The sequence below is a fragment of the Schistocerca nitens genome, chromosome 9 (assembly GCF_023898315.1).
Source record: "Schistocerca nitens isolate TAMUIC-IGC-003100 chromosome 9, iqSchNite1.1, whole genome shotgun sequence".
Taxonomy (NCBI): Eukaryota; Metazoa; Arthropoda; class Insecta; order Orthoptera; family Acrididae; genus Schistocerca; species Schistocerca nitens.
Window position 1 is genome coordinate 271191468 of NC_064622.1, and position 7166 is coordinate 271198633.

Genomic DNA, 7166 nt, shown 5'->3' on the forward strand with positions numbered 1-7166 from the left:
GCCACCGCCGCCGCCGCCGCTGCTGGTGCATCGATCCAGCCCGGCGTGCGTCGCAGGTTGGCCTAGCTGCGCTACGGCAGGGGCAATGGGAGTGAGACGAGCTGCCGGCGCTGGTGTAGGCACACACACACACACACACACACACACACACCAACAGGCACATATATTCATTCAAGAAAGATGGAAACTAGTCTTCAGCTCCATAAAATGTTTATTAGACTCACTTTACTGGTTTCATCATTTTCAACTGTCAATCCGAGAAGTTTGAAATAGGCTCAGATCATAAATAAGCTAAAGTCAAATAAGGATCGGGCGATAGTTTCCTACAGAGAATCAGCTATGTGGGAGAGAGAGAGTATGTTGTAAAATAGTTAAGCACAAGAACCACAACGTGTTACCGGATCAATAAAGATAGTCAAATCACAAAGGAATACATAATATACGTGATGAACAGAGATCAACAGAGCCTCAGATTTGAAAATGATACATAACGCTACATATACGACGAATGTCAACCAACATACTGACGACATGGAGAGATATTATTACGCCATCATGCAAAGTGTTTATAGAACCTCAATAAAAGTATGCAGAGTGAGAGCAATAGTAGCCACTGCACCTTATGGAACCATAGATAATGTTTAACATAAGCCTATAAACAGACAGTTAAGCTGCTGTTCAAGTGCAAAAATATCATTACGTGAAAAGTGAGCCAGACAAAGTAGGTAAAGCGTTCTATTTTATTATCAGATAACGGATGACGACAACGTCGAATGAAGAACTGGCGACTGGTTGAACTTTTCAATGTCTTGGGGAAGAGGTCGGCCGCCAGATGTATGGTTTTATAATGTTCAATGGATACTATCGCTCCCCCTGTGCATACTTTTATTAACGTTATTTGAATACCAGCAGTCTCACTTCATATTTAGGGGTGATAAATGCTCTTCAAGTCATTAGTATATTGGCTGGCATTCGTCACATATAGTCATATTTATGTTTTGCGATTTGACAGTTTGTTGCTTGCTACACACCGCAGATTTTATGTATTCTTTTGTGATGTGACTGTTTATTGATTCTGTAACAAACGTACGCTGTGCTTCTCATGCTTAACTATTTACATTTGTGTTAAGAAACATCTACATCTACATCTATACTCCGCGAGCCACCTTACGGTGTGTGGCGGAGGGTACTTATTGTACCACTATCTGATCCCCCCTTCCCTGTTCCATTCACGAATTGTGCGTGGGAAGAACGACTGCTTGTAAGTCTCCGTATTTGCTCTAATTTCTCTGATCTTTTCGTTGTGATCATTACGCGAGATATATGTGGGCGGTAGTAATATGTTGCCCATCTCTTCCCGGAATGTGCTCTCTCGTAATTTCGATAATAAACCTCTCCGTATTGCGTAACGCCTTTCTTGAAGTGTCCGCCACTGGAGCTTGTTCAGCATCTCCGTAACGCTCTCGCGCTGATTAAATGTCCCCACGACGAATCGCGCTGCTTTTCGCTGGATCATGTCTATCTCTTCTATTAATCCAACCTGGTAAGGGTCCCATACTGATGAGCAATACTCAAGAATCGGACGAACAAGCGTTTTGTAAGCTACTTCTTTCGTCGATGAGTCACATTTTCTTAGAATTCTTCCTATGAATCTCAACCTGGCGCCTGCTTTTCCCACTATTTGTTTTATGTGATCATTCCACTTCAGATCTCTCCGGATAGTAACTCCTAAGTATTTTACGGTCGTTACCGCTTCCAATGATTTACCACCTATGGCATAATCGTACTGGAATGGATTTCTGCCCCTATGTATGCGCATTATATTACATTTATCTACGTTTAGGGAAAGCTGCCAGCTGTCGCACCATTCATTAATCCTCTGCAGGTCTTCCTGGAGTACGTACGAGTCTTCTGATCTTGCTACTTTCTTGTAGACAACCGTGTCATCTGCAAATAGCCTCACGGAGCTACCGATGTTGTCAACTAAGTCATTTATGTATATTGTAAACAATAAAGGTCCTATCACGCTTCCTTGCGGTACTCCCGAAATTACCTCTACATCTGCAGATTTTGAACCGTTAAGAGTGACATGTTGTGTTCTTTCTTCTAGGAAATCCTGAATCCAATCACAAACCTGGTCCGATATCCCGTAAGCTCGTATTTTTTTCACTAAACGTAAGTGCGGAACCGTATCAAATGCCTTCCTGAAGTCCAGGAATACGGCATCAATCTGCTCGCCAGTGTCTACGGCACTGTGAATTTCTTGGACAAATAGGGCGAGCTGAGTTTCACATGATCTCTGTTTGCGGAATCCATGTTGGTTATGATGAAGGAGATTTGTATTATCTAAGAACGTCATAATACGAGAACATAAAACATGTTCCATTATTCTACAACAGATTGACGTAAGCGAAATAGGCCTATAATTATTCGCATCTGATTTATGACCCTTCTTGAAAATGGGAACGACCTGCGCTTTCTTCCAGTCGCTAGGTACTTTATGTTCTTCCAGAGATCTACGATAAATTGCTGATAGAAAGGGGGCAAGTTCTTTAGCATAATCACTGTAGAATCTTACGGGTATCTCGTCTGGTCCGGATGCTTTTCCGCTACTAAGTGATAGCAGTTGTTTTTCAATTCCGATATCGTTTATTTCAATATTTTCCATTTTGGCGTCCGTGCGACGGCTGAAGTCAGGGACCGTGTTACGATTTTCCGCAGTGAAACAGTTTCGGAACACTGAATTCAGTATTTCTGCCTTTCTTCGGTCGTCCTCTGTTTCGGTGCCATCGTGGTCAACGAGTGACTGAATAGGGGATTTAGATCCGCTTACCGATTTTACATATGACCAAAACTTTTTAGGGTTCTTGTTTAGATTGTTTGCCAATGTTTTATGTTCGAATTCGTTGAATGCTTCTCTCATTGCTCTCTTTACGCTCTTTTTCGCTTCGTTCAGCTTTTCCTTATCAGCTATGATTCGACTACTCTTAAACCTATGATGAAGCTTTCTTTGTTTCCGTAGTACCTTTCGTACATGATTGTTATACCACGGTGGATCTTTCCCCTCGCTTTGGACCTTAGTCGGTACGAACTTATCTAAGGCGTACTGGACGATGTTTCTGAATTTTTTCCATTTTTGTTCCACATCCTCTTCCTCAGAAATGAACGTTTGATGGTGGTCACTCAGATATTCTGCGATTTGTGCCCTATCACTCTTGTTAAGCAAATATATTTTCCTACCTTTCTTGGCATTTCTTATTACACTTGTAGTCATTGATGCAACCACTGACTTATGATCACTGATACCCTCTTCTACATTCACGGAGTCGAAAAGTTCCGGTCTATTTGTTGCTATGAGGTCTAAAACGTTAGCTTCACGAGTTGGTTCTCTAACTATCTGCTCGAAGTAATTCTCGGACAAGGCAGTCAGGATAATGTCACAAGAGTCTCTGTCCCTGGCTCCAGTTCTGATTGTGTGACTATCCCATTCTATACCTGGTAGATTGAAGTCTCGCCCTATTACAATAGTATGATCACGAAACTTCTTCACGACGTTCTGCAGGTTCTCTCTGAGGCGCTCAACTACTACGGTTGCTGATGCAGGTGGTCTATAGAAGCATCCGACTATCATATCTGACCCACCTTTGATACTTAACTTAACCCAGATTATTTCACATTCGCATTCGCTAATAACTTCACTGGATATTATTGAATTCTTTACTGCTATAAATACTCCTCCACCATTGGCGTTTATCCTATCCTTGCGGTATATATTCCATTCTGTGTCTAGGATTTCGTTACTGTTCACTTCCGGTTTTAACCAACTTTCCGTTCCTAATACTATATGCGCACTATTTCCTTCAATAAGCGATACTAATTCAGGAACCTTGCCCTGGATACTCCTGCAGTTTACCAATATTACGTTAACTTTTCCTGTTTTTGGTCTCTGAGGACGGACGTTCTTTATCAACGATGCTGATGTTCTCTCTGGTAAGCCGTCAGGTATTTTATCGTTTCGCCCAAGGGGGGGTCCCTCTAACCTAAAAAACCTCTCAAACTTCCCCGTTGTTCAATCTGTGTACATTTGTTTCGTTACATACTCTTTTAATATATGTATTTTTTGCCGGTTCTTTGTGAGACACTATCATGCGATCCTTATTTGACGTCGGCTCATTTTTGATTTGAGCCTATCTCAACCTACTGATGATAATCTGACTGCTAAAACCGGTAAAGTGAGCCTAATAACATTTTTGTGCAACTGACAATATCGAAGGTAAAGATGTGCTTACAGCTCTTAAAGTATGTATTTTAGCGCCCATGTTTACTAGGTGGTTTTGCTTTAAATGATCTTTCCTGTCATATCCCAGGATATTGAGCGTTTCTCCTCCTGGGACACCATATATATGCACTGAAGAGCCAAAGAAACTAGTACGCGTACCTAATATCAAAAATGGTTCAAATGGCTCTGAGCACTATGGGACTCAACTGCTGTGGTTATCAGTCCCCTAGAACTTAGAACTACTTAAACCTAACTAACCTAAGGACATCACACACATCCATGCCCGAGGCAGGATTCGAACCTGCGACCGTAGCAGTCCCACGGTTCCGGACTGCGCGCCTAGAACCGCGAGACCACCGCGGCCGGCCACCTAATATCGTGTGGGGCCCCTACGAGCATGCAGAAGTGCCGCAACTCGACGTGGCATGGACTCGACTAATGTCTGAAGTAGTGCTGGAGGTAATTCACGTAATGAATTCTGCAGGGCTGTCCATAAATCCGTAAGAGTACGAGGGGGTGGAGATCTCTTCTGAACAGCACGTTGCAAGGCATCCCATATATGCTCAGTAATGTTCATGTCCAGGGAGGTTGGTGGCCGGCGGAAGTGCTTACACACAGAAATTCTGGACTTATGAGGTATTGCATTGTCCTGATGGAATTGCCCAAGTCCGTCTGAATGAACAACGGAAATGAATGGAAGCAGGTGATCAGACAGGATGCTTACCTATGTGTCACCTATCAGAGTTGTATCAACACGTATCATTCACTCCAACTGCACACGCCCCACACCGTTTCAGAACAGTCCCCAGCTGACATGGAGGGTCTATGGGTTCATGAGGTTGTCTCCATAGCAGTATACGTCCGTCCGCTCGATACAATTTGAAGCGAGACTCGTCCGACCAGGCAACATGTTTCCAGTCATCAACAGTCCAATGTCGGTGTTGACGGGCCCAGACGAAGCGTAAAGCTTTGCGTCGTTCAGTCATCAAGTGTACACGAGAAGACCTTCGGCTCCGAAAGCCTATATTGATGATGTTTTGTTGAATAGTTCGCATGCTGACACTTGTTGATAACCCAGCATTGGAATCTGCAGCAATTTTAGGAGAAGTTGCACTTCTATTCACGATGAACGATTCTCTTCAGTCGTCGTTGGTCCCGTTCTTGCAGGATCTTTTTCCAGCCACAGCGATGTCGGAGATTTGATATTTTACCGGATTGCTGGTATTCATGCTGTGCCCCACCGCTCGTCTTCCGACTATAACACTACGTTCAAACTCACTGAAATCTTGATAACGTGCCATTGTAGCAGCAGTAATCGATTTAGCAACTGTGCCAGACACTTTTTGTCTTATATAGGCTTTGCCGACAGCAGCGCCGTATTCTGCCTGTTTACATATCTCTGTATTTGGGTATCCGTACCTATACCAGTTTTTGGCACGAACTTTAATAGTGGCAACTATTTATTTACAGCTCGTACAAAATAGATACGTGTTACAAAGTTTTACTGAGCTTCAAAGTAGTCACCAGCATTGTGTATAATCCGTTTCCAGCAATGTGGGAGTCGTAGGATACTCTAAGCAGTGCCAGTTGTGTTGATAGCGGCGCGGTCTATTGCCCGACGAATTTGTAGCAGTTCTGAAACGAATGCCGTGAAGTGTTTCCTTCAATATAGAAATCGATTTGAACTCACGAGGGCTTAAGTCGCGGGTGTGCAGTAGGTGGTTTAGCACTCAGCAGCCCCATCAGTCAAACAAATCAATAACAGCTTGCACTCTACGTGCTTGAGCATTGTCCTGAAAAATGGTCAGGTCGTGCAGAAAATGTCATCACTTCTGTCTCTAAGCTGGTCGAAGGTTGTGTTGCAAAAATGAACAGCATAGAGACAGAAGTGATGACTTAGTAGTTCCTATGAAACTAAACTCAGTGAGTCATTGTTAACGGAGAGAAAAACATCTAATGTATAAGTAACTTTGTGTCTACCCGAAGGCAGAGATATAGGACCATTTATTTTCATAATATGTGTAAATGTCCTGGTGTACAAAGCCGGTAACGCCATGAGGGGTTTCACGGATATACAGAGAAGATGCAACGCATCAGATTGTAGTGAAAAGCACGAACGTTTGCAGAGGATCGGCGCTTCGTGCAGGGACTGGCAGTTGACCCTCAATACAAACAAATGCAACGTATTACGAATACATAGACAGAAAGATCCGTTATTGTGTGATAACACGGTTGCGGAATATTCACTGGCAGCAGTTACATCAGTAAAATATGTAGCAGCATGTGTGCGGACCGATTTAAAGTGGAACGACCAAATAAAACTAATTGCACGTAACTCAGATGCTCGACTGAGATTGATTGGAAGAATCCCCAGGAAATGTTTTCTACCCACAAACGGGGTAGCTTACAAAACACTCGTTCGACCGAAACTTGAATATTGCTCGTAAATCTGCGATCTGTACCAGAAAGGATTGATAGAGGAAACAGAGAAGAAACAATGAAGTGTGTGATTTCCGTTGCACGTTCATTTAGAAAGCGGCAATGCATTACTGAAATACACTGCCGACTTCAGTGGCAGACATTATAAAGAAGTCGTTCTGCATCAGGGAGTGGTCTACTAGACAAATTACAGAGCGTACTTATCTAGATGAGTCAATCAGTATACTAATTCCTCCTAAGTTTATCACTCGAAAAGACCACGAAGGTAAAACTAGAGAGAGTCAAGCTTACACGGAGACAATCGTTTCTTCAGCGCCCCGTTTGGGACTGGAACAGGAAAGGAGAAATGAGCATGGTACAGAAAGTACGTTCCACCACACACTGTAATGTGATTTGCAGTCTACGTGTGACGGTTCGCCTTCTTTTATTTCTTCGTTGATTTTTCTCA